The 23,601-nt window shown below is 42.2% G+C and overlaps 1 protein-coding gene across 1 annotated transcript in view; it reads right to left on the minus strand.

Annotated features, from left to right (window-relative positions):
- Positions 1-23,195, minus strand: part of SGK3 (serum/glucocorticoid regulated kinase family member 3) — a 61,426-nt gene extending 38,231 nt beyond the window's left edge. The window contains exon 1 of the mRNA XM_055798896.1: positions 22,997-23,195. The gene's annotated coding sequence lies outside the window, so the exon portion shown is untranslated. The remainder of the gene's footprint in view (positions 1-22,996) is intronic.
- Positions 23,196-23,601: the final 406 nt, after the last annotated feature.

Consider the following 23,601-nt stretch of genomic DNA (forward strand, 5'->3'; position numbering starts at 1 on the left):
CATTCTCCAAAAACAAACCAGAGAAGCAGCCTGGCATTATTTAAAATACGTCAGTGTTTGGATTAGCGTGTTGTAACTGTGTACACACAAGCTGCAAGTCAACTGGATCACAAACTCTCATTTCAGTAGAGCCCGCACAGGAAGAAGTGAGGCATTTTCACATCCTAACATGCCCCTTCCTATTTTGGAGTTTTCCTATTTTGGGGTAGGCACTGCTAGATCCAGGGACCCTGCACTGCAGCAACAGCCTTCTCTTGCTCGTTCAGATCAGGCAAGGTATTTGCCTTACATTCATTAAAGGAACGTTGTTAGCACTTCTAGTTATGAATCCCAGAGCAGAACACTTTCGAACTTCAGTCAGTTAGAATTAACTTATTGGCAAGTAATTTAATCAAGTAATCTGTATTCAAGAACTATTTTACTTTAGCGTTGTTCAGCAGTGTTCATCTGTCTGGTTGATAGTTTTCAGTTAATCATTCACTTGTCAGCAGATCAGTTGAATGGAGCCACTGGACTGATTTACAGTAAGTAAAAGGGCCTCAACCCAGGAAAGCCAAGATGACCCTGGCCTAGACATAATTTAATTCTGCCTACCTGGCCACACAGTCTAAGTCCTAAACCTTTGACTAGCGGCTGTTTGTCCTTCCTCACAGTTAAAAGCTCCCTGAAGACTGGGCCGTCAACCAGTTCATTTTACACAGTTCCTCTCACTATTCTGGAGCTGTGCTCAATCCTAAGCAATTAAGATAGCAGCAACGTGGTATGTATCCTTAAATTGTAATTTGCCTGAATGAATTCTACAGCATGTTCATCTGTCTAGTGAATCGTATTATGCAAAACACTATTAAGGTCTTAAAATTAAGGTCCTAAAATTTAAATAAATCCTAATTTACAGATTTTCTTGATGAGCTTTTAAAGGCTAATATTCTAATGTCAATGTGGATACCTGGTGGTTAACTGCATAGCATACAGAAACACAGGTAAATCAACTTGCATTTTCAAGTGAAGTTAAAGGTCAGTATTCACTCTTGACATTTTTGTACCCAGTAACTTGCTTGCATTCTCCATTTATGTTTCCTGGGCAAGTAATACACACAAAGAATCTTGCTTCCACTGTGTTGCAGTACTTCACTTCTAAAGAATGTTACAAATCCATGTACTGTGCTGTCTGTCACCTGAACTATTTAAAGTCTCTGCTGAAGAATACCAGTGACTAGGTGGTGAGGGTGGAAAAGAAGAAAAAATGGAAAAGAAATGAAGGACCTAACTCACTGCAAATCTGAGATGTCACAGAAATGCAGGGTACCTATAACAGGTTTCTCCAAACCCAGTATGAGCAGGTAGCAATAATCTGAACTATTAGGTTCTGGGTTTACTGAAAATACCCTCAAATTAGTATGAAAACTTTGTCCCTGACCAAAGATGAAAAGTCTTAATTTTACAATATCGATAGAACTATACAGTCAAAAAGACAGTATAAAAAACACTGTAAGACAAAGACAAGCAAGAATGCAGATGACTTGTTTAAATGTAGCCTTGAGCTTTGCAAATGAACACTATTCTGTATGTATATTCTGTGATACTTTGGCACGTATTCAAATATTCACACAAGCAGCACAGCCCAAACCACTTGACAACCATAGTCCAGTATTTTTAGTCACTGTTAAAACACAGTGGGTCAATTGAGCAACACCTTGAAATCATTACCTCACTATCAGCTTTGAACACCAACACCTCAACATTCCGTTTCACTTCCTGCATCTTCAAAGGAGTATCTTAGCCTACCACTTTTAACACAAAGCTTTCTACCCAACTCCTCACGCTCAGGGACAACACAACCTCCTTGCCCCAAAACAGACCATTAACAGAGTCATCAGGTTTGGACACTAAGATAAGATAGTGTTTGAAATCAAAACCACTTCCGCCGATAGGATCTGACATACCAGCAACTCCAGTTAAACCAAATGCATGTCTGCTTAAAACCCTCCAAAAGGCATTGACTGACACTGTAACAGATATGAAATGATCTTTTAAATCATTATTGTTAGCTTTTAACCTATAAAGCCCTACGCCTAACTGCACTCGGGTAACAACTGGTGACCACTGTAGTTAACTTTGCATGTGCCAATTGTTTTAATCAAAGATGAAAGTTCACTTCCTCTAACTCCAAGCAAGTTGTATCCACCTACACAGCATTGAGTAGTCTGAGGACATCACCCTTTGGAAAGCCTCAGGCTACAATGCATGGGCCCCACAATGACACAGGCACGGCAACTCAGGGCAAATACTGTCTAACACCCAGCTTTCTGGCAGTCAAGAAGACCCCAAAAAAATGTATGAAGACAGATATGCACCTGCTCTTTACTATCAACTACTCTCACGATGCTTCCCAGCCTCTTGTTTGGAGGCTAATTAATCCATGCTCATACCCCACTGCCTGCTTAGGAGCAGGACTTTGAAAAGACTTGGGAATGGGCCAGTTGGGACTGGGACCAGGCGTTCAGCACTGCAAAGCATGACACACAAGATCACGTACTGGAGAAAAGAGTCTTCTGATAGACTCCTTGGACACAGGAGATTACCAGAAAACACAGGCTACCAAGGTCAAAATCAAATACAAGAAGACCCTCAGTGGGAAAGTGATCTAGCTGAAAGCCTGAGAGTTAAAACTGTGGAAGAAATGCCAGCCAGACAATATTTAAACCTCACAGCACACATGCAATCAACATTGTCACCAGGTAACTGTTCTTTACCAAAGCTGGTTTTCTAACACTTAATGCATGCATTCATATTAATAGCTTTCATTTAATTCATGTGCATAGTTGCGTGCCTGTGCTTATTAGAGAAGTCTGAATAATGGTTCCGTTTTATGCGAGCTGCACAGGGGAAATGGTTTTTCCCCCTACCTTCTTTTTGTATGCTACATCAGCAACAAATGTCTTATACGGTCTTTCAATTTGAAGGAATAAAAGGATACTTAAAAGACTGATTTACTGCAACACATATTTCAACACTTTCTCCCAAACCAACCAATCCACCCCAAACCACCATAACCCATCTGAACAAGTATGACTGAAATATTCAGTATTTTCTCTTGTGAAAGTGTAAGAATTTGGCAGGTAAAAGGAGGCTTCCCAACCTTGAATAACATTCATAGTGAAATAAGAGTTTTCCAGCACTCCAGACACAAAGATGACGGTCTATGTATTACAAGAAGAATGTCCTGGAGCACAGAGGCTGTTGAAGATAAAAATCAGGATCTGCAGCAACACTACATGGACTCACACTTAGCATATCAGACACCACAAACCAAAATAATGGAAAACTATAGAAAAACTGTAATAGATTACATAATTTCACAGGCTATGCATAACATGAACCAGAAGAACAACAGCAGCACCACACTGAAGAAATTCTTCACAGAAGCTAAGAAGAAAACTGGTTTAAATCAATTGAAGCATATACTAAAGATGAGCACTAGTACAGAAGCAAGCATTGTGCCAAAAGCAGCAGTGTCACAAGGAATTAAGGAAAAACAGATAAAGCTGGAAGATTAAAATGACGAAGTTTACCCCTACCTAGGGGAACATGTATGCCAAGTACGTTGTTGTGTACCTTGGAAATGAAGATTCCCTGACAGTGGTCTTCAGAGCCATTATGTTTTTTGTTAAAAATACATTAAGCTTTCAGACTATTCAGCAATGCAGTTATACGGTGGGATGATGAAGCCAACAGCTGAGAGTTTCTCTGGGCAAGAATAACTGTAGTAAACAGTAAATACACTCAGTAACATGGAAAAGCCCCACTAAGCAGTACAGTAGCAGCTCTGCCTCAAATGCATTGACATTTACATTGGTCAGTGCAACCACACATATACCTGGTCCTTCCTAGAAGCAGTATCTGCACTCTGAACATCCAGCAGACCTATGTGGGACTTCCTAACATCTACAGTCCACGCTGAATGGTAACTCTTACTTGCCTGCTGGGTATCCAGAGCTCACAAAACAAATGCAGACAGTTCAGGTTCTGTCCTGGTACCCCCCCCCAGGCAGAAGAGAGGAGGCATCTCTGGACAAAATCAGATGCATGACAGGTTTTACAGATCCTATCTCAGTCCAAGCATAGCCATCATTCCTCACACAGTACTAGAGACTTTGCCTAGGGATGCTTCCCTTTCCCCTCACAAAGGCCACTTTCATATCACATATTTTCACAGAACCATAGAAAGGTTTGGGTTGGAAGGGACCTTAAAAATCATCTAGTCCCAACGCCCCAGCCACAGGCAGGGACACCTTCCACTAGACCAGGTTGCTCAAAGCCCCATCCAGACTGGCCTTGAACACTTCCAGGTTTGGGGCAGCCACCACTCTATTTTACTCCAAAGATTTTTCATTCCCCGAGATGCACGGATGACTATATTTTGAGCTGCTTTCTTACAAGCCAGGGATTTCTGGCTGTACTTCATATACTTCATGTTTGGTTATGTTACATACAGTCTTTTACAATGAGAAGGAATCTGTTCCAAGCAACAACTACAGACAAACTACGGACCTGGCGATTACCTCATTGTGGGGAAGTATTTGATATGCATAAAGAACTGGAGGTAGCAAACAGAGCATAACGGGCTGAGTCGTGGTGGGGAGGCAACCCAAGTGATTCACTCCAGTAGAAAAGCTCTATGTACCTCAGACATAGCACAGACATCCCTCATCAGCTTGACACCAACATATAATCCATACCATAACCAGTTTCACATTTTAACCAAATACATGAGTATTAAAGAACACACATATATGCAAACCAATTTACTGTTACAAGCATTAGACAGGCTTTTAGAGGATGGAAAACAAATTGAAAACATGAAGACAATAAAGCCATAAGTTACCCTTTTTTCCTTTAATGCAAAAGTTCTGCTTGTCTACATGTCATGATTACTTGAAGCCTCTGTATATTTTCTTGAAGCCTCTGTATATTTTCATAAATGTATGCAGGAAAATTCATTCCTTTTGTACAACACTATGTCGTAACTAACAACCCTCTGGGTAATTCAATATAGACAAGCTATTTTTGGTAGGAACTGTGTAAATGCATGACAGAATTTCAAGCTAAAAAAGCAGTATCAGGCAGTGAAATACCTTATCTACATTTTCAATACATGCATCCCTATTTTCCTCACTGCATCCTGCTGAAGTTCTTTATCTCCCTTATGCATACACCAAAATATATTATTATTGCCATACCAGTCATTTTGGAGTACTTTTTTTCAGCCAGGGCAAGTTGAACAATGTATTTTGTTATAAAGCAAACAACGTAAGATTAGTTTCTAAAAATGACTTCTCATGTAAGGCATTTAAAGTGAACAGTGAAGTGCACATGAACTGCCTGACAAAGCTCACTTCTGACCCAAACCCTGCTGTTTACATCCTGTTCACTTATCAGTGTAATGGCTGGCAGGGTTCCACCAGGAGATGTCATCCAACTGTAGCCATGGTGGTAGGAGAAGCACCGCTGAGGGCACACAGACACACACCAGTATCCATGGCCCACTGAGCCCAGAGCTCTTTCTGCCTTGCACCTACCCTCACTCACTGCACGTGTGCGGTCTGGAGTAGGTACCCAAACTAGTTCAGCTACCAGAAGGAGCATAACAGTATGAATGGTAAACTCCTGATAGCCTAGTCTGCCTTAGTTTTCAGTTATCTTAGACATGCATAGTGAAGATACTGCCTCAAGCCATCACCATCTGCTTACATGGAAGCATGGAAGATTTACATGGGTTCCAACAATATGAGGAAAAAGAAGTTCATTGGACCCAACTTATCACCAAGTCCTACAAGGGTATATACATAAATAACAAAAGGACAAAGATAACTGGCTGCTTTATAGATACACAGCAACATATGTGCTTGACATCAAATATACAGCTTATTGGTATAGGCTAACTTGCTCTGGGACTAGTTTCAGCAGACATGCACTGCAATAAATTACTACACTGTTAAACACTTCAAGCTGAAGTTATCCAATACAGCTCATAAAGTGTAAGTTCTAAAAAAACTCCCAACTGGTACCACTGTGAGACCTGCATTTTGCTCTTAACAAAGGCTCTTCAGAATTCCGTTTCTAAATGAAGTTCTATAAAACAGGCCAAGCATCAGAGCTTGCAGGAGATCTGAGCAGTTTGTGCTGGAAGGTATACCAAAACTAAGCTAAGTATAACAAAAAAAAAGTTCCCTAAGTAGTAATTCTGTATGGATGTTTCTTAATTCAGCCTCCTGAATCCCAGCTACAGCACGCTCTACTAGAATTGCAAATAACAGGCTGGGGTGAACAAACATGCTTTGGTAAACAAGTGATCTGGCACACAATGTTATGTAGGTGGGGTCTACCCAGAATGTCAAGAGCTCTTTCTCAAATTGTAGAGATGAGCAAGAACCCAAGCACTGTATTTGCATTTTTCAAGCTATTTACTGGTATTCTATTCAAACTAAACTAAACAAGGGCATTGGTTTGGGGGGGTGGGGGGGTGGGGGGGGTGGGGGGTGTATCCCGTCACAAAAGGCTCACAGCTGTTTTCCAAAGTATCAGTGTTTTAAAGGCAGCCTAAGATCTGCAGAACAGACCTGATTTGTGCTATTCTATTAATACTTCTAACAAACTGTTTATGTCAAAAGACATATGCACTCCACTATAGTAGTTATGCACCAACCTGGAGTAGAAAAAAAGGTAGCAACAATTCAAAAAAACCCCAAAACACTACCAAGCAAGAAGCTGTATCTCATAATCCAAAAAGGACAGAGATTTAAGCAAAATGTTGTAAGAGTTTATTATTTGCTGTCCTTACTTTGTTTGCTTGTTTATCTAGCCATTTCCTCCTGTTTGCCAGATGCCCAATCTATTCCCAACTCACAGAGAAGGTGTATTTCCATCTACCAACTACAGAGTCTGTTTTTTTTGTCCAAGCACAAATACTCTCATTTGCAGTCCTGGGAGCTGTGGGTCAGTGTTTTCAGTGTGTATATGGGTCTGAACTATTAAGTAAGTTCCAGCAATAGATTTATATGAAGATACATCAGCAATAAATTTATACAAAGATACAACCTGTCCTCTTATACCAGGTAAAACCAATACAGCACAGGATGTCCAAGAACAAGCAGGGTCAGAGGACAGACGATCAACTTTTGGACTCTACTAAACTCAATTTTTCTTTAACATATCTTTCTTTTTATTATATGGCAATCTAGCAGAAGCCAACTAATGGAATATTGGAAATCTGAGTACGAATCATAAGCAACAATTAAATAAATCCCTCTAATCTCAATATTAACTTAAGACTACTGTTCCATTAAGCAATTTTAAAAAGGAACACCGCAGTATTTAATCTTTCAGGTCAGCAGTTTTTTGATGTTAGTTATTATGGTGTTGGGTGATAAGGATCACAGGGAACAAGGAAAGATATTGTAGATTACAACATGGAACATGAATACTAAGTAGGAGAAGTTATCACAAAATTCTATTGTGCAGTCATTGTTCAAATTAGTAAATTGTTTCATGTGAAAATGTTCCTGCACACAAATCCAAGACACTGTTTTCTTCCTATAAAGCATGAGATCGAGAACAAGTCTTATTCCAACTACAGTTTTCTCCAACAATGCTGTACAAATTAAAGTAATTCTTGTAGATGACAGTGCAAATTTAAGCTTGCATAAGAACACAAAAGAGCAAAATGCCAGTTTTCTAATTACATGGCAATCTTTGTGTCAACCCAATTCATTAAACGTTTTTATAAATCTTCAAATTAAGCAAAGAAAAAAATTTTCTAGAAAGAAGATGAAGAATTTTCTAAAGCCATGAGAACTCAGTAAGTCATACATCTCATGAACTGAAGCACTTGATAAATACGTTGTTACTGCATTGGTAGTAAAATACAGGAGCTGTGCAGAATCTATACAATGTTCAGGAAACTACCTATAGTCAACCCCTGGATGTGACTGCAACGGTGATGAGGATACCCAGAACAGAATACACACTACGCTAATGGATGCTAACAGGAGCAGTGTTGGAGGAGGATGTTAATACCTTCCATTCTTGGATTAACCGATGAAAATTTAACTTCAGTCTGATGCTGATACCATGCAAGCACTCAAAAATCTCTCCATGCCGCGCTAGCTCTGTTTCCCCTCAGGTTTGGGATGAGTCACTAGCAGGCTTGTACAGCAAATTGCTTCCGAGTCAAATACACCTTGGATTTATATAAGAAGTGTTGCGGTAACAGCCCTTCAAAATACCCACTTCAGAAATACTGTTTCATTATTCACCTTTATATAACTGCAGTTCTCCCAGGCCTACACTGCTTTTTCTTTTTTTTCCCCCCTTCTTTGCTTGCCACCCATTATCCTACCCGCATGCAGTGGTTAGCACAGCAGAACTGCAGGGAACGCCTGTGCTGCTGGCACCGTCACCCTCCCCTACAGTGCCTGGGGTGGTGAGCAGATGTCCAGCCAAGGGACCCTCACCACATACCTCTGTTAAAATAAAGGTGGGGAAATCATGGGTATTTTCATCCTTCACCCATCTGCCTCCGCTGATTGATTCAGAGGCATCTTCAAAATCAGAAAATATAAGCACTGTTTATTTTTCACTGTTATGAGAATAATGCCCATTTAAATGAGGAAGTACTGAGGACAAAAACATTTTTGTACATAATTCCTTTAAAGTCTGAGTAAGTAAGATGGCTGTTCATACTGCTGACTCCTGGCTCCAGCATTCCTACATGCATAATTGCTGAATAAAGCTTTTCATATAAATTTTATTGCATTCATTGTGAACCTGCACAGTTAAACTAGTACGACGTTTTAAAATCTGGTTTATGGGAAGGATGTCCCAGTCACACAAGCCAGAGCAGCTTAGTACTTTTATGGGATAATGGTGACAGCAGAGTTTCTATCAACTAACAAAAAGGACCAGCAGATAAGGGGGACAAAAAGAGAACAAATAAAATATTAAGCTAACACCAAAGAGAAAGACATTTTGGACATTTCACATAAATGCACACTTGAAAGCATTCATATGCCTACTATGGTGGGCAGGTATAAAGTCAAACTAGACCTGTGCAAATGCTAGAATTGTGGGAGTATGAAAACAGGAAGATGGTGGGATTAGTTATTTAATTTACATGGGATTATATGAAGGGTTTTTTTTATTGCATGTCCAGAAAAATTGAGAGTAGACCCCACAACTTCCTGTAGTGTCTGGGGGAGGGGAGAGGAAAACAGGCAGAACTCCCGTTCCTTTACAACAAAAAAACCCCAACAAAAACAACCAAACAAAAAAATTATATGGACATTTTCTTTTCTAAGGGGGGGAAAAAAAAAAGCACACTGGGGGCAAATTTACTATGAAGGAAAGTAAATCAGATGCTAACAAAAAGTTATTTCAGAGAATACTTGTCAGTATCTTCTGAACACATAAATAATTGAATTTGTTAAGTTAAGCAGTCACTTTACTGAAGAGCCTTAAAAAGACTGACTGCTCTGGTTAGTTCTGTAGTATGCTGGCACAAAATGTATCATATATTTGGAGGGAAGTCAGATTAAAGAAAGAAACAAACAAAATCCCAGATATTGGCTAAGGAGAATAAATAAATAAAGCAAGGTCTGAATCCAAATAAATAGATTAATTTATAGCAGATAATAATACTAACACAGATAAAATACTAATAGATGAGTATTTTCTCTACCAGTAGCAACATTTTCATGGCCAAGATTATTCAGCTTCCAAAGAACAATAAAATTCAGGTCTGCTACACTGTAAAACATGAAAACAGCAATAAAAAAAGTGCCTGCAACAGACTCAAAGATTCAACCAAGGCACATGGGAAGTTTTTTCAGAACAAGGAAGAGATCTTGAGTCTTCCAAAATCCCAGTGCATCTTACTCATTAGCCCACAGTGGAGGAAGACTACTTACAAAGGACAGCCTTTTTACTCATCTAGGAAAAAAGTCTACTTCTTACTTTCTTCTAAAAGCACCCACAGAATTCTCTAGTGCCACATAACATTGATTGCTCATCTGTGCAGAGCAACGGCAGAACCCCCAGGTTACATACAAACATTTGCAAGACCACTCGCCAACCCCAGCAAGATCGGAGCTCCCTAGGGGTACCTGAGTGCATGTGTCAATATGTTCAGTCAATTAGTTTATTAGAACTAATCTCTAATTAGGTAGAGGATAAGTTATCATCAAAATCACAGTAATTCTTATTGGGCCGGAGATATTAGTGCAAATGGGAGAAAAGGAGACAGAAGCCTACAAAAGCATTTTGTGATCAGGACAAACTGGCAAAGCCTTGCCTACTTAATTATTATATTAAACCCTAAACAGCGTTTTATTTTGGGTACCTCCATCAGCACAGATGTAAGTTTGCAGACAATTAAACACACTCTGCAAAGAGTAATAACAAATAGCAGGCAATGAAGAAAATACCTTCCCATTTTTTTATTGCATCATCTTTCTCATTTACCTTCGCTGGGAAGAAGTCTATCTACCATGCTGCATCCTGCCTCACCACCTCCCCATTGTCTGTAACCTGGCCTCACAAGAGGAAACCCACAGGATTTCAGCCCTCAAGAGGTGCAGCTCTTCATTCGCAACCGCTCTTTTCTTGTTCTCTGTACACTTGAATGCCACTGTCAACCACTCTGTTCAGGATCATTTTCACGTCGTAGCTGTGACTCGTCTTATCTCACCAGCTAGGAATAAAAAACAGAGAGCATGGCTCTTTGGAAAAGAGGTCATCTTTATTAATTTTGTGCAAGACATCTAGCGTAATGTGGACCTGATGCACCTTCAAGTGCCTAGTGGCTGCCAATGACCAAGACAGCTATATAAATTCATACATACCGATAATGTATTGCACACTCCCCTCTTACCATGCTCAATGGACTACATAGTAATCCTTCAAAGTTTCTAGGTCTTTCTATTCCTGGCTCTTAACACTGTGGTCAGGATGGCCAGATCCCTTTCTTTTGAAAGGGTGGCAGCACATATCGCATCTTTAATTCAAAGGAAACACTGCATGGACTGGCTTCTCGTAGCAGGGTGGGAGCACTCTTTCTGCCTTTTTCACCCACTCCGTATTTGAAAAAAGTCAACATTAAGCTTTTAGCATCATTGGTGTCACCAAGGGTGAATGCGCAAATGCATTTACAGTTAACTGCTGAGGTCACTCAGGGCACAAGCAGTGGAAATAAATCCACCGTCAGAAGAGTTTGGGTCCAGCATCTGACCTTTGTACAGTATCAACAACTTGTGGAATGAAATCTGGACCCACCACAGATGGGCTCAGGTTACAGACCAGGAAAAGAGACGGGGTTAGACTAGGTGATCTTTAAGGTCCCTTCCAAACCAAACCATCCTGTGATTCTGCAAATTTGAAAGCACACCCTCTCTTTATTTTTTAAATTGGTATTTCCCAGTATGGTAGATCCACTGGCACTGTGCGAAATGACGTGTGGTAGGCAGTTGGCAGAGCCTGAGGAGTTGCAAGAACAAGACATGTGCCCTAACAGGGCTAATCAGTTCAAACAACAAAGCCATTAAAAATATCTAGCAGCACCAAGGTTATTTGCTTGGTATCTCAAAACTACATCTCAAACAGCTAGCAACTTGGAAATAAAATAGAAAAGCCTGAAATAGGAATCTTAACAACACATGGTATCTTGATAGCCACATGGTATACAGAGCAAAGGCCCGTGAATTAACATGAAATTTTATTGTTGTTTAGACTCACACTTCTTTTATTTCAAAATTAGCAATTTTTTAATTAAATATTTAAGAAAATATAGAAGGCAGCAGATTCATTAGATTTGTTTCTAGACAAATGGAGAGCAACTAGTTCAGAAGACAAATTGATTAAACCTCATGAAATGTGAGGAGAAGGAGCTCATAAATGTAACAAACGTGAACACACCCAGGTAGAAAGGAGACCTCACAAGAGATACTACTAAGAGGAGAGACAAGAAAGCAGCAGCAGTTCCTCCAAGGAACAATACAACAGGTTAATGTGTGGTTGTGCCCTGTAAAAATAACCAGCAGAAGTTGTAGCACAAGATTTATTTGTCAAGACAGACACAGACTATGAAAACACAGTCAAATTGCTAGCAGTAAGTATAAAATCTACATAAGTACCTAGGTTTGAGAATCAGCATGGTTACAATAGAATTATAATGCAAATAAAACTGGCTAGCAACAAACAAAATCACTATTATCAATATGTTTATAACTAAAGAGCAAGAAAACCGTTGCTGCCCTAGTCAACACAGAAAAACTAATGAGAGATGACATCCAGAAGGCTACCATGTTTAGGACATCACTCTTCACCAAAAGGGTCAAACACAAGCAGTGACTAGCATAAATAATAGCAATAACAGGTAATATTTCAGGAGGAAGGGGAGAGAGAGAGAGAGAGAGAATGTGAATGAAAGTGTGTGTATGCAGGCACAATGGGGAAAACAGAACAAGTAAGCAAAACAAAGCAACAAAACCCAGGTAAGAATATTAGAGACCAAATGAGTCAGTTTAACTTCAAATTCCTGGGGAAAACAATCCAGAACAAATTAATTAGTAGCATTTGGAAGATAATCTTAAGTAGTAGCCAAAAGAGATTCACTAAATCACATTGCTAACTTCCTTTGACAGGGCTTCCAGTCAGGTAGGAGAGAAACTACAGATGTCACATCTTTCCTTTAGTAGTGCGTTGAAACTGCCTTGAGATATTTTAACAATCAGCTACAGATGCAAGAAGAATAAATACTAGTTCAGGATGTGTGAAACGAAGGTTAAATATATCATCGTCAGGACAGAGTAGTGATCTGGAAGGACGGAGTGAAATGTAGCAGGTTATGTACATGGTACTTGCCACAGGCAGGAAACATCAAATACAGAAATACAGAATGGGAAACAAGGCAGCGGGCTACAGCAGGTCACGAGACATCATACCGTTGTAAGAAAGACAAAGATCGCTATGAGATATAGGAGTGCAAAGCCTGAGCATAATCTGCTGAACTCAAAAAAATCCTTCTACTTAGCTCTGGTCATGTCTGAACACCTAGGAAAGATGTGGACTCACCAGAGAGGGTCTAGGGAACAGGAATGAGAATGTGAAGTAGTCTAGAAAAGGTGACTTATGGGGAGGTGGGATGGACAAGCTAGTTGTTAGTATGGGGGTGGAGGGAAGCACTGAAGGGATAGCTGTTATATTGGAAGACTACTACAAAGACAAGGGAATTGTCTCCTCAGTCCGCTATGGATAGGACAAGTCCTAACGAGCTTAACATGAGCACAGGACAGGGTCAGGTTAAACACTGGAGGAGGGAAGACAAGAACATTAAGAAAGTAATGGAAGGGTAGTGAAGCCCTGGAAGAGTTTCCATCAGGAAGGAGCTTTAAAAACAGCCAAGGCAAACATTTCTTCATAAAAGATTGCACCCTTGGGGCAAAGACAGTAAGTGACCTCCTGAGACTGAGACCTTATGGCTGGGAGCAATGTTCTAGGAAAGAGATGGTGGCAAACAAGAAGTGAGGGGAAGGAAAAGTGGTTTGATAGCACAGAGAGAAGAAGCACTGAGGGAAGCCAAGTGACAGGCAGGAAATTGAGGAAAAGAAAGATGAAAAATGAGACTGCCATTTCCAGGGAGAGTTATTTCAGAGATGTGTTAAGACTTCCATGAGCAACTACTTACACAGTTGTACCCGAAGTCAAGAGAAAAGGCAGGCTCTGGGTGCTTGCATCTGTCCTTGCTGTGGTTTTTGTTCCCATGTGTACCTTAGCAAGTAACACAGTGCAAGAAAAGCACATCCACAGAGAGGAAAACAGTTGGTGTTGAGGATGTAGCATCCACACTACCCATGTCGGCGTGGCAGGATTTGTATGTTTCGCTTGAAGGCAACTCTAGCCTGGTCCTGTGGGCAGGATACCTGTTTGTGGTCGGTAGGTGTTAAACACACTCCAGCAGAACATCTCCCATTCTGACTTCATTCATCAGAAAGGAATCCACCTCATGTTCTCTGAGATCACCAGGCAAATCGAACCAAAGTGTGGTGAAGGCTGTACTTCAAATACAGACGCACCCTAAGCCAAACCGGAGGGATCCAGGGACCAACAAGTGGCATCCATATGGCAGAGAGCAAAGCAGGACAGGTCAGCTGCAGCAGACCAGCACTGCTTGCCTCAGCTGTTAGACAGATCTAAATACTTTGCAGCAACAAGCATGATGGGAGTGACAGTGCTAAATATCTAGGCACCAGGCACTGACTGTTTCAAGACAGCATACTGACCATTTTAACTGATATCTGATGTGACATATGGGCGCCTCGGGTAGGTATGTAAATACACTGTAACAAACCATCACAATGTTTTCATTGAACAACTGTATTTGCTTTAAAATAACACTGCTAATAATCTGTTTCCAAAGTTTCTTTCTTTCTTCTCTTTAAATGAGGACCTCTGTCTTGGGACTTTCTGACTCACAAATTAAAACAGAAGAACCAAAACCAAAGGCCAAGCACCCAAGCCATCAATCCTTTACAGCTACCGAGTCATAAGAGTAGTAACCAAGACAAAGAACAATCCGGTTTCTCACTACCAGTTCCTCATTTCTTGTCAACATATTTTTCTTTCACTGATGCAACTTTCTTTTCCTAAAGAAGAGTTAAAATGTGTATGTCTGTGTGTGTATGCCTGTTTAGATTCTGAGCTGCAAGGCCATCCTCTGTTCCCTATGAGGCCCTTGCTGTGCAGCTTCTGAAATATTTGGCACCTTCAGACTCCTTGTCAAGGACTGTTTTGTTTCTTACTCTGTGCACATCACACATCCAGCTTGGTTCCCTGAATAATTATCTGGGCTTTGACTGGGTGGTTGATGACAAAATTTCTTTCAGGTCACTTCAAGTGATACTCCTATGTAAAACAGCAAACTGAGTTTTGCACATGTTGACAAGTTTACTGTTTCATTTCTGAGTAAAACCCTGTAAGTGTTATGGGATTCCTCCTTCTACTTCCATTTTAATTCTTTATAAACACATACACATGAAACATGGGAAAAAACCCACAAACAACCTCAACTAATATCAACAAATACAATTAAAATGTTTGCACAGAAATTCTAGATACCTTTTAATACAGGAGAGAAGCTACTGAATTCTGGTTTTATTCCCAGATAATTAAACAAGGGGGAAAATGGCTGAGGGCATCAAACATAAGAATATCTTAACTGAGGATCCTAGCCAGCAGAGTTGTTTGCAAGGCAGGCATTATTTACATATTCTGGTGAAGTACTCCACAAGTACAACATTCTAAGGCAGTTACGAATTTCTAGTAGCCTCTGTCAATTCACATAAAACATGCTTTAACACCCAGATGCTATGACCAAACCCACATTAATCATAAATTCAAAACTCCTCTGAATTGGTGAGGTTAAGTCAAGCTTTGAGTTTAAATTTACACTGCCTTTGATGTGTAAATTAACATCCAAGCAGGAAAACTTACTTTTAATTGGCTTGGACAGTATATAAACTCTTTCTTTTTCAGTCTGCCTTCTGATTTTAATTGGGTAGAAAACTACTGTAAATATTTTCTTCTTTCTCACTCCTTCTTACCAAGTTTTTTTATAAACAAGTGAGGTATTGTTTAGCTGCTACGTAGTACATCCCACAGGGCCCAAACCAAAACAAGAGAAAAAGTACGTGTTCAGACTACTACAGAGCAGTTGGGTTTTTACATATTTTTTGATCACACGCTGTAGAACAACTTGCGTACCTCCAAACAAATTGGTCAGTGCAACTTATAGCATCTTTTTAGCTTTGCTTTCATTGTCTGTGTAAGGAGAGAAAAGCAGGCTTGGAAACTTTGGCAAATGAACCTAAACAGATTTGCTCAGCGGTCTCCGAGTCTCTGGTCAACAGTTCTGGGCTGTTCAAAGCCCAAGTACAAGTGCATCACTGTTCTCTCATTTAAATGTAGAATAATTCTAGGATTCATGGCAATGCCAGCTTAAAGTCAGCTCTAAAGAAACCCTTTGTTTTCAAATAAATCAGTGCCTGGTTTTAGATAATTCTATAAAGAATCCTATTCATCCACCACATAATGTTATTAGTTAAGATGAAAAGAGCACCAAAGAGACAGCCAACCTCCAAAAAAATCTGAAGAAAAGTGAAATTAAACCAATCTATCTGGCATATGCCTTTAGAGTTACATATAATGTGTGTGGACCCATACACAAGATGCAAAACCCCACTGGAAACAGCAGAGTTTGTAACTGATACAAAAACTTTACACCAAGACAGCTGAAACTTTTGGAGCATGTGGCCACACTCTCTCACCACAGCAATGTAACTGCTCTGGTTTTTGGCACTGCTGCAGATATCACAATGATTTTCAAGGGACATCACCAAGGGACAGTTTTGGGGTCCCCTGACAGAGAAACCCCATAAGTTTTCAATCAGGGCTCTGAAAACAGGAGGATGGCAGGAAAGAGTTGTTAGACCCAACAATTCCAAAGACAACAGATACTCTTTTACCAAGGGCTAATTTGGGAGGGAGAAATTCAAATGCTGTTTAACGATTTCCATGCTAGTCTGAAAATCCAGAGCAATTGATCAAGCTACATTATTTATTTACAAGGAATTTACCATGAGTACTAGCAGATTAGCTCAACAGCACTGGATTCATTACTTAAATAAAATAGGAAGTCCTAGTATTTGGAAAAAAAAAATCAGGAGGCAAATTGCATTCTAGGCTATCAACATCTACTACGGCTCTTGACAACCCCCTTCTGTTTCACTTCTTACCTCTCATAAAATATTGCTATGTACTCTTTAATGCTACATGCTCTTTTTACTTGCCTTTTATGAAAACATAGCATATATTTTTTTTGCCTCTTTTTTCCCCCCGTACCAGTCTGTGCATCAAGATGCACCATTACCATTGCAGCAAGGAAGCAGAAGTCTCCTAGTTCTTTCATGCACTTGTCTCCAGGCATCTGACAGCCTGGGTACTTTGCCAGGTAGGGTTTTTTTCTGAACTGTTCTAAATTTTCTCTGTTTTGTAGTTTTTGGTAGCATTCCAAACTCATAGACTTAATGCATCTTGCTTTTGCAAGGTATGGTTAAATCCCATCCAAAGGGAGGACAAAAGTTATTTTTTCTTTAATTACCTCCTGTCTCTCTTCCATATTCTTCCTAACATTGAAGCAAACCACATACCATAAACTGGAAATTCTCCAGCGTTTATGTAAAAGCATTCATTTTCTGAATGCTCAGTCCTTACTTATTTACTAAACTTAGTATAAAATATAATTTAGGGCTTAATAGTGATCCCTGCTCATAAATACCTAACACTAAGATGCCAAAAAAAAAAAAAAAAAAGTCCACACCTAAACTAAATACACAGAAGTTCTGTCAAGAGTCCTGCATACTGAGTACATTTGAATTAAAATACATCCTGCACTTAAGCAGGAACTACACAGGGCATGGAAGAGGCCAGAAGACAGACGGTCGAAGGCTGCAGCACACGTGCTCTAAATGAGCTGGAGGCAACTGGATTTGCTCAGCCCTGAGAAGAGAAGGCTTCAGGGGCACCTAACAGCAGCCTCCCAATGTCTTTGAGAAGGTTACCAAGACAGAGACAGTCTCTTTGCTGCATTGCATTGCATAAGAAATCACTATGAGGATAACTGACCACTATGACAGGTTGCCCAGAGGGGCCACAGAGCCTCAGTCTTTGGAGGTTTTCAAAACCCTGCTAGACAAAGCCCTGAGCAACCCTGTCTGAACTCAGGCTTAACCCTATTTCGAGCAGGAGGCCACACTCGACACCTCTCAATGTTCCTTCTGACTGGAATAACTTCATGATTTGAGACGTTTGGCCCTAAGCAGCACTTACCCCTTCAGCGTATCTTCCCAGCTGAATCCAGAAACGTCACTGTAACGAAGTGTTATACGCAACACCACAGGACAATAATCCTCACAATTCCCCCAAATGCTTGCAATTTCTCATTAAAATATCAGTTTGAGCAAAGATTAATGATGCAAAACCCTGAAATGGCTATCAAGATAGTTTCTGAAAAATAAGAACTGCCTTTCCAGCCAGTGCCTTGTTTTAACAGCAAACAGGAAAGTCACAAGATCTCAAAAATTGGCAGACAGTTTGCATTTATTTAGATACCAGATTTCGCATCCTGTATTATATTGATAAATATGAATACTTGGCAGTGACTCCAATTCCATATTGCTCAATAAACACTCAAATATGAGGTGTAACTCCATGGGGTGCTGCAAATCCATTCTGATGCACCTGCTATATTAGCAATATTGGGTGCAGAATCAGAGGCAAAGCCTTCCCTGGCCTGATGAATGTCCCAAAATATTTTGCAACTAACAATACAGTGAAAACATTTTAAATATTTTTATTTCATCAGTTATTTCACAACAGTGAACAAGAGATGGAGAAGTACCATTGAAGGAAAACTGATGACAAGAACTAGAAGAGATGGCAGCAGCAAAGCGGCATGCTGGTGCCTCACGAGCAGACGGAAATGTGTCGGTCTTCCTTCCCAGCAGAGGCAAAGGATCAGAAGCTGGTACCCCTTTGGTTTACTCCAAGAGAAACGTAACGGTCTGTCAAGTTATGCAACTTCTGCAATGGCAGTATTTTGCAATAGTATTTGGCAAGGCACTTAACACTAGCAGCTTGCGAGTCGCCCTCGGAGTTTCAAACAAGACTGCCAAGAAATAAGATGTGGTATCTCTTTGAATAAAGGAGCTCTGAAATAAATTTAGACACCAGTCTCAGTTATCCACACTCCCCCCCAGCCAGGTGCTTTCCTGCCCTAAAGCCAAGAAACACTGAAGTTGCAAAGCAGAGCATTTCAAATATGAAGGGATAAGGAATTTCCCTCTTGTAGTCAGATGATACTTGCAGGGTGTCTGAGAGTCCCAAGTGAAAACATCACGTGAAGATAAAACTTTACTTCTTCATTTGCTAAAGGCTAGAGAGGAAGTCTCTCAGCACAGAATTGCGTGAGGGAATGGAGTTACAGGTCAGGTCACAGACACCCAAATCTGTGGTACAGATCAGTTACGATAACATGTAAAAAACTGCGTAACACAAAACTGCCAGGCGGCTCACACCGATCACTGCACAGATACACCACAAGAGAGGAATCCCAGCATGGAGAATCCTGCACTGGGAACGGGTCTTTCTGGTAGGAAACACTGGACACTCTCCCCACTTCAGCCTCAGAGATTAAACTCTTAAACCAGGACTACAGACAGCTGTCACACCCACTCCAGATCTCAGAGCCCATTCTTCTCCTGGGCTCAGTTTTCTCCTAGAGCCCCTAACCAAGTGTTGCTCCTCTCCTAAAACATGGAGGATGCCACGGAAACTCTTACCTCTGATAACAGTCTCAGCAGAAGCAACCAAGCACTAGATCCCAGCTGTCCTCCCAGGGGAACACACAAAGTGCTGGAACAGAGTTAGCTTATCATACCCCCCCGTGTCAGCCTCCGGCAACGTGCTACATCTTCTACTGGGTGTCCCAGGCTAAAGCACAAGGGGAGAAGCCCACCCTTCTACTCACTTACTTCAGCCTATGCTACAGCTGCTGGGGGGAGGGGAGGGGGGGAAGATGTGGGCTTGAACCCCTTGGGCACAGGGACCAGAGGCCAGGTTTCAACTACTAGAACACAGTTTACTCTTTAGACAAGTCCCACCACCTCCAGCTCTCAGGAGGTGAGCACTGGCTCCTCTTCTGGCAATGTTTTAAAAAGAAAGCCTATACAACTGCATTTTGAGATACAACCAATCCTATCAGCATGTGCGTTTACAGTGTGCCTGCCAGGTGTCCTAGTTTCTTCATCACCGTGATGATTAAAAAAAAAAGAGGGCTTTGATGCTCAACTACAGCAGCTCTAGATAAGGTGCTTAAGAACTTTCTGCTTAAAGAGAGAGATCCAATACATTTAAGACATTTTCAGAGTCAGAGAGACACTGCGTTAGGTGGTTTGGAGAAGTTGTGGGGATAAATTCTGTTTGAGAATTAGAAATGCAAGCATGAACCTGATTAACACATTTTAAAATGTTCTCACAGCACGCTGAAGCCCTTCAGTTCTACTTTGGAAAGTGTGTTTGCTTTGCAGGTTATTTTAGCATATGGATACTACTTAAACTAGAACAAAATGAATCCTTCAATATAAACACACAAAGTGCTAACTTCAAATAAAAACAACATATTGCTTTATTGCAGCTCAGTCCATATAAATACATAGATTACTTATGCTAGTTTCTAGTTCCTTGGCCTACAGGGGAAAAAAAAATTCATAGCAGTATAAGAACTCTATGACTTAGGAATGTCCAAAAATGAAGTCACAAAACACCCAATGGTGACTTTACTTTTGGGAAGTGCCCACTCCTTAAAAATAACATTTTTCTAAATGACAAATTAGACAGCCAAAAATAAATATTCATTTACAACTACAAATATATGTAATCTGATCTCAATTTACATGCAGAAATACAAGGCATTTGTGTATAAAATGGCTTGTAGCTGCAGGGACAAAATGCCCTAGTATTTGTATGCAAATTATAAAACTGAAACCATCTGGAAAATGATCTGGGATATAGGCAGGATAACCCAGGAGAGAGCTGATGTGTAGATGCAGCTGAAGGATCACAGCTCATTAGAAGCTTATCCTGTATGGATGGGATGGAAAATAAGATTTGACATACCCTCTTACACAGTGATGATTAACAAGAAACTGCAATTAACACACATGGCATTATAAGATGACAGATGACTTCCATCATAAATCCTAGATCCCAGGAGAGACAAGAGTTGCTTTGCATCTATTTTTATTTGCTAATACTTGGGGCATTTTATTTAATATACTTTTTTTTTTGGTTCTCAGCATACCCTATTCAAATATCTTGTTGCTGGGTCAAGTCAGCTTTGGAAGCTTGCAGCTACACCAGCTAGCTAGGCTGAAACAATTCTGCATATTAAAAAGCCGCAATCACTATTTTAAACACATGCCATTACAGTCAAATTATACACCTACTTGCAGATTGACTTTAAACAAGTAAAAAAATGAACAGAGTAGTAATTTTAAAGTGCCCACATCTCAACACTTGAACTACCAGCTCCCTGCAATACATTATTTTATAAGCAGAGTGGGCTAGGAACTGCCCAACTAATGTCCCCTGCAGGTCCTTTGAAGACCTCTGTTCAATGAGACGTGAACATCCAGCTTTGTCAGGCTTCTTAGAAAGAATTATGTCCTTAGAGAATGAAAATGCAGACAGCAACAGTAAAAAGCAACAACTCTTATCAGTTGTTGATTATCAGAAGGAAGATCCCCTCAGAACAACATAACCAATGAATTACAAGTCTTGCAGTAGTCTGAATGCATCCCATGTCCCACCAGTCCACATAACTCTCCTTCCCCTCAGGAAATGTTTAATCCTCCTTCAAGGTAACAACAGAAACTGAATTCATCAGATTAGCATGAAAGAAATTAAATGCAAGGGCTGTCAGCATCTATTTTGAGTGTCCAATATAAACGTAAGTGCTGTTTCAATGCTCTGAGCACGTAACAAAGAGGCTTGTAGCACTTTAACTAGAGAGAAATACAGAGATCACTAACTGGTTTTTGCTGCCAACTAGTGAGTATTCCTGCTCTTCATACACTCCCAAAAACTAAGGGAAAGAGCTGGCAGAATTCAGACAAAAAAACCAGCTCTGCAGGAGCACCTAAGTCTCTGCAAGGAGTGCTGACCAATACTCATGAAAGAACTGAGCCAAAACCATCCTGCAAATACAAAGTCACGCAGGTGAATGTTGCTGGATACTTTTTCAAGCTCCACTAGCTCTCCCCCTAACACAAATCCTCCAAGTCTGCGTCAGAATTTTACCTTCCCTGTAAAAGATCTGGGCAGGAAGTACAGGTACTTTGCAACTCCTTCTGCACAAGAGGGGAAAATATAATTTTAATTTTCTCCCTGCCTCCAACCTTCTCTCGTATTGAAGGTGTTAAAAGGGGTGAAAAGGCAATTCGAGCTGTTGCCTCTCGGGCACAGAGACCACTAGAAAGAGACACTGCAGACCTGAACTGTGAGAACTGCTTTTCCTCTGTGAAGCACAAAGCAAAGTGAACCAGGGTCTCCCCATCCTCCTGGAGCACGGGAAAGGGCTCTCCGGAAAAGGGCTCTTCCAACCACTCTAAATGCAAGCGTTAAGCCATACCTTACCTCTTAAACGTCTGCTTCCAGCTTAGCATCCATCACCATCTACACGGAATTAAGCAGTAGAACTGAAATGGAGTTTGGTGGTGTGTGTAGCTGCAACCCAGAAACCAAACCCTTCCACACCCGGCCAGCCATGCAAAATAAAGCGTAATATGTGAAACTGCACATACACACAGTAACGCATAAAAACATTAGGGCAAAAGTACTAGCAGGAGCAAATAACACCGCTGGAGAAGGGTGGGGGGAAAAAGACGCAAGAGGAGAATGTGAAATCAGGAATGATTTTGCAACTTCTTTGCAAATACAGTATCTAAAACTATACCAGCTGGGGCGGGGGGGGAGCCGAAGTTTGTCCATGTTTGTTTGTTTGTTTATCCCTCTGCCCGCCCTTTGCCCCCAGCCCGTACGTAGGTCCCCGCCGCTGCAGCCGCACGCCCACGCCGATCGGCTTCGCCCTGCGCGAGCAGCCGCAGCCCCCCCGCAGCAGGCGCGGGGCCCCGCTGCGCCCCCCGGGCACCGACGCGGAGCGGTGCGGAGCGGTGCCGCGCCACACGCATTTTCGGGCTGCAACAGCGGAGCGGCGAGTCGGCCCCGCGCCCCCCGGCCGCTCCGGACGGCCCCTGTTTAAAACGCCCGACTGTCCGCCGGCTGCAGGCGGCCACCGCGACCGCCGGACTCCCCCAGACCCCCCCCGTACCTGCGTCCCGCCGGCCGGGGGTGTCCGTCCGTCCGCCCGCCCGCCCGAGCGGGCGCTGCCTGTCCGCCGCGCTCCGCCCGCCGCGGCCCGGGGCTGGCGGGCTCCCCCCACGCGCCGGGGGGACGAGGCGGCCACGCGTGACCGCCGCCCCCCGCCGCCGGCGCAGGTGAGGCCTCCCCCGCTGCCGCCCGCGCCTCCCCCGCCGCCGGCCCGCGCCGACCAGCGCCCCCCTGGGCGGCGGCGAACGGCGCCCGCCGCGGGGTCAGGCGGGGACTGGGGCCGGCGCCCGGCCCGGCCCCCAGCGGCCTGACGGCGGCCCGGCCCCGGCCCGCTCCCGCGGCGCGCTCCGGGGCTGCAGCCGCCCGAGGCACCGGCACGGGCAGAGCACCGCCGGCTGCCGGCGGACGCTGGGAACCGGGATTCGAGGCCGGGGGCACCGGGGCCTCCGGTGAGGCCGGGGGCCAGGCAGGCTCCCCCACGCCGGGCACCGCCGGGCAGCACGTGCTGCGCCGGGGGGTCCCACGCCATGGCGCGGAAAGTCAAGGGGGACTTTGGATGCCAGCGTTGCCGTCATCTGGCCAGCACAACGGATTGATGGGGCTGGG

This window comes from Falco peregrinus, chromosome 3 (assembly GCF_023634155.1).
Source record: "Falco peregrinus isolate bFalPer1 chromosome 3, bFalPer1.pri, whole genome shotgun sequence".
In the NCBI taxonomy this organism is placed as follows: Eukaryota; Metazoa; Chordata; class Aves; order Falconiformes; family Falconidae; genus Falco; species Falco peregrinus.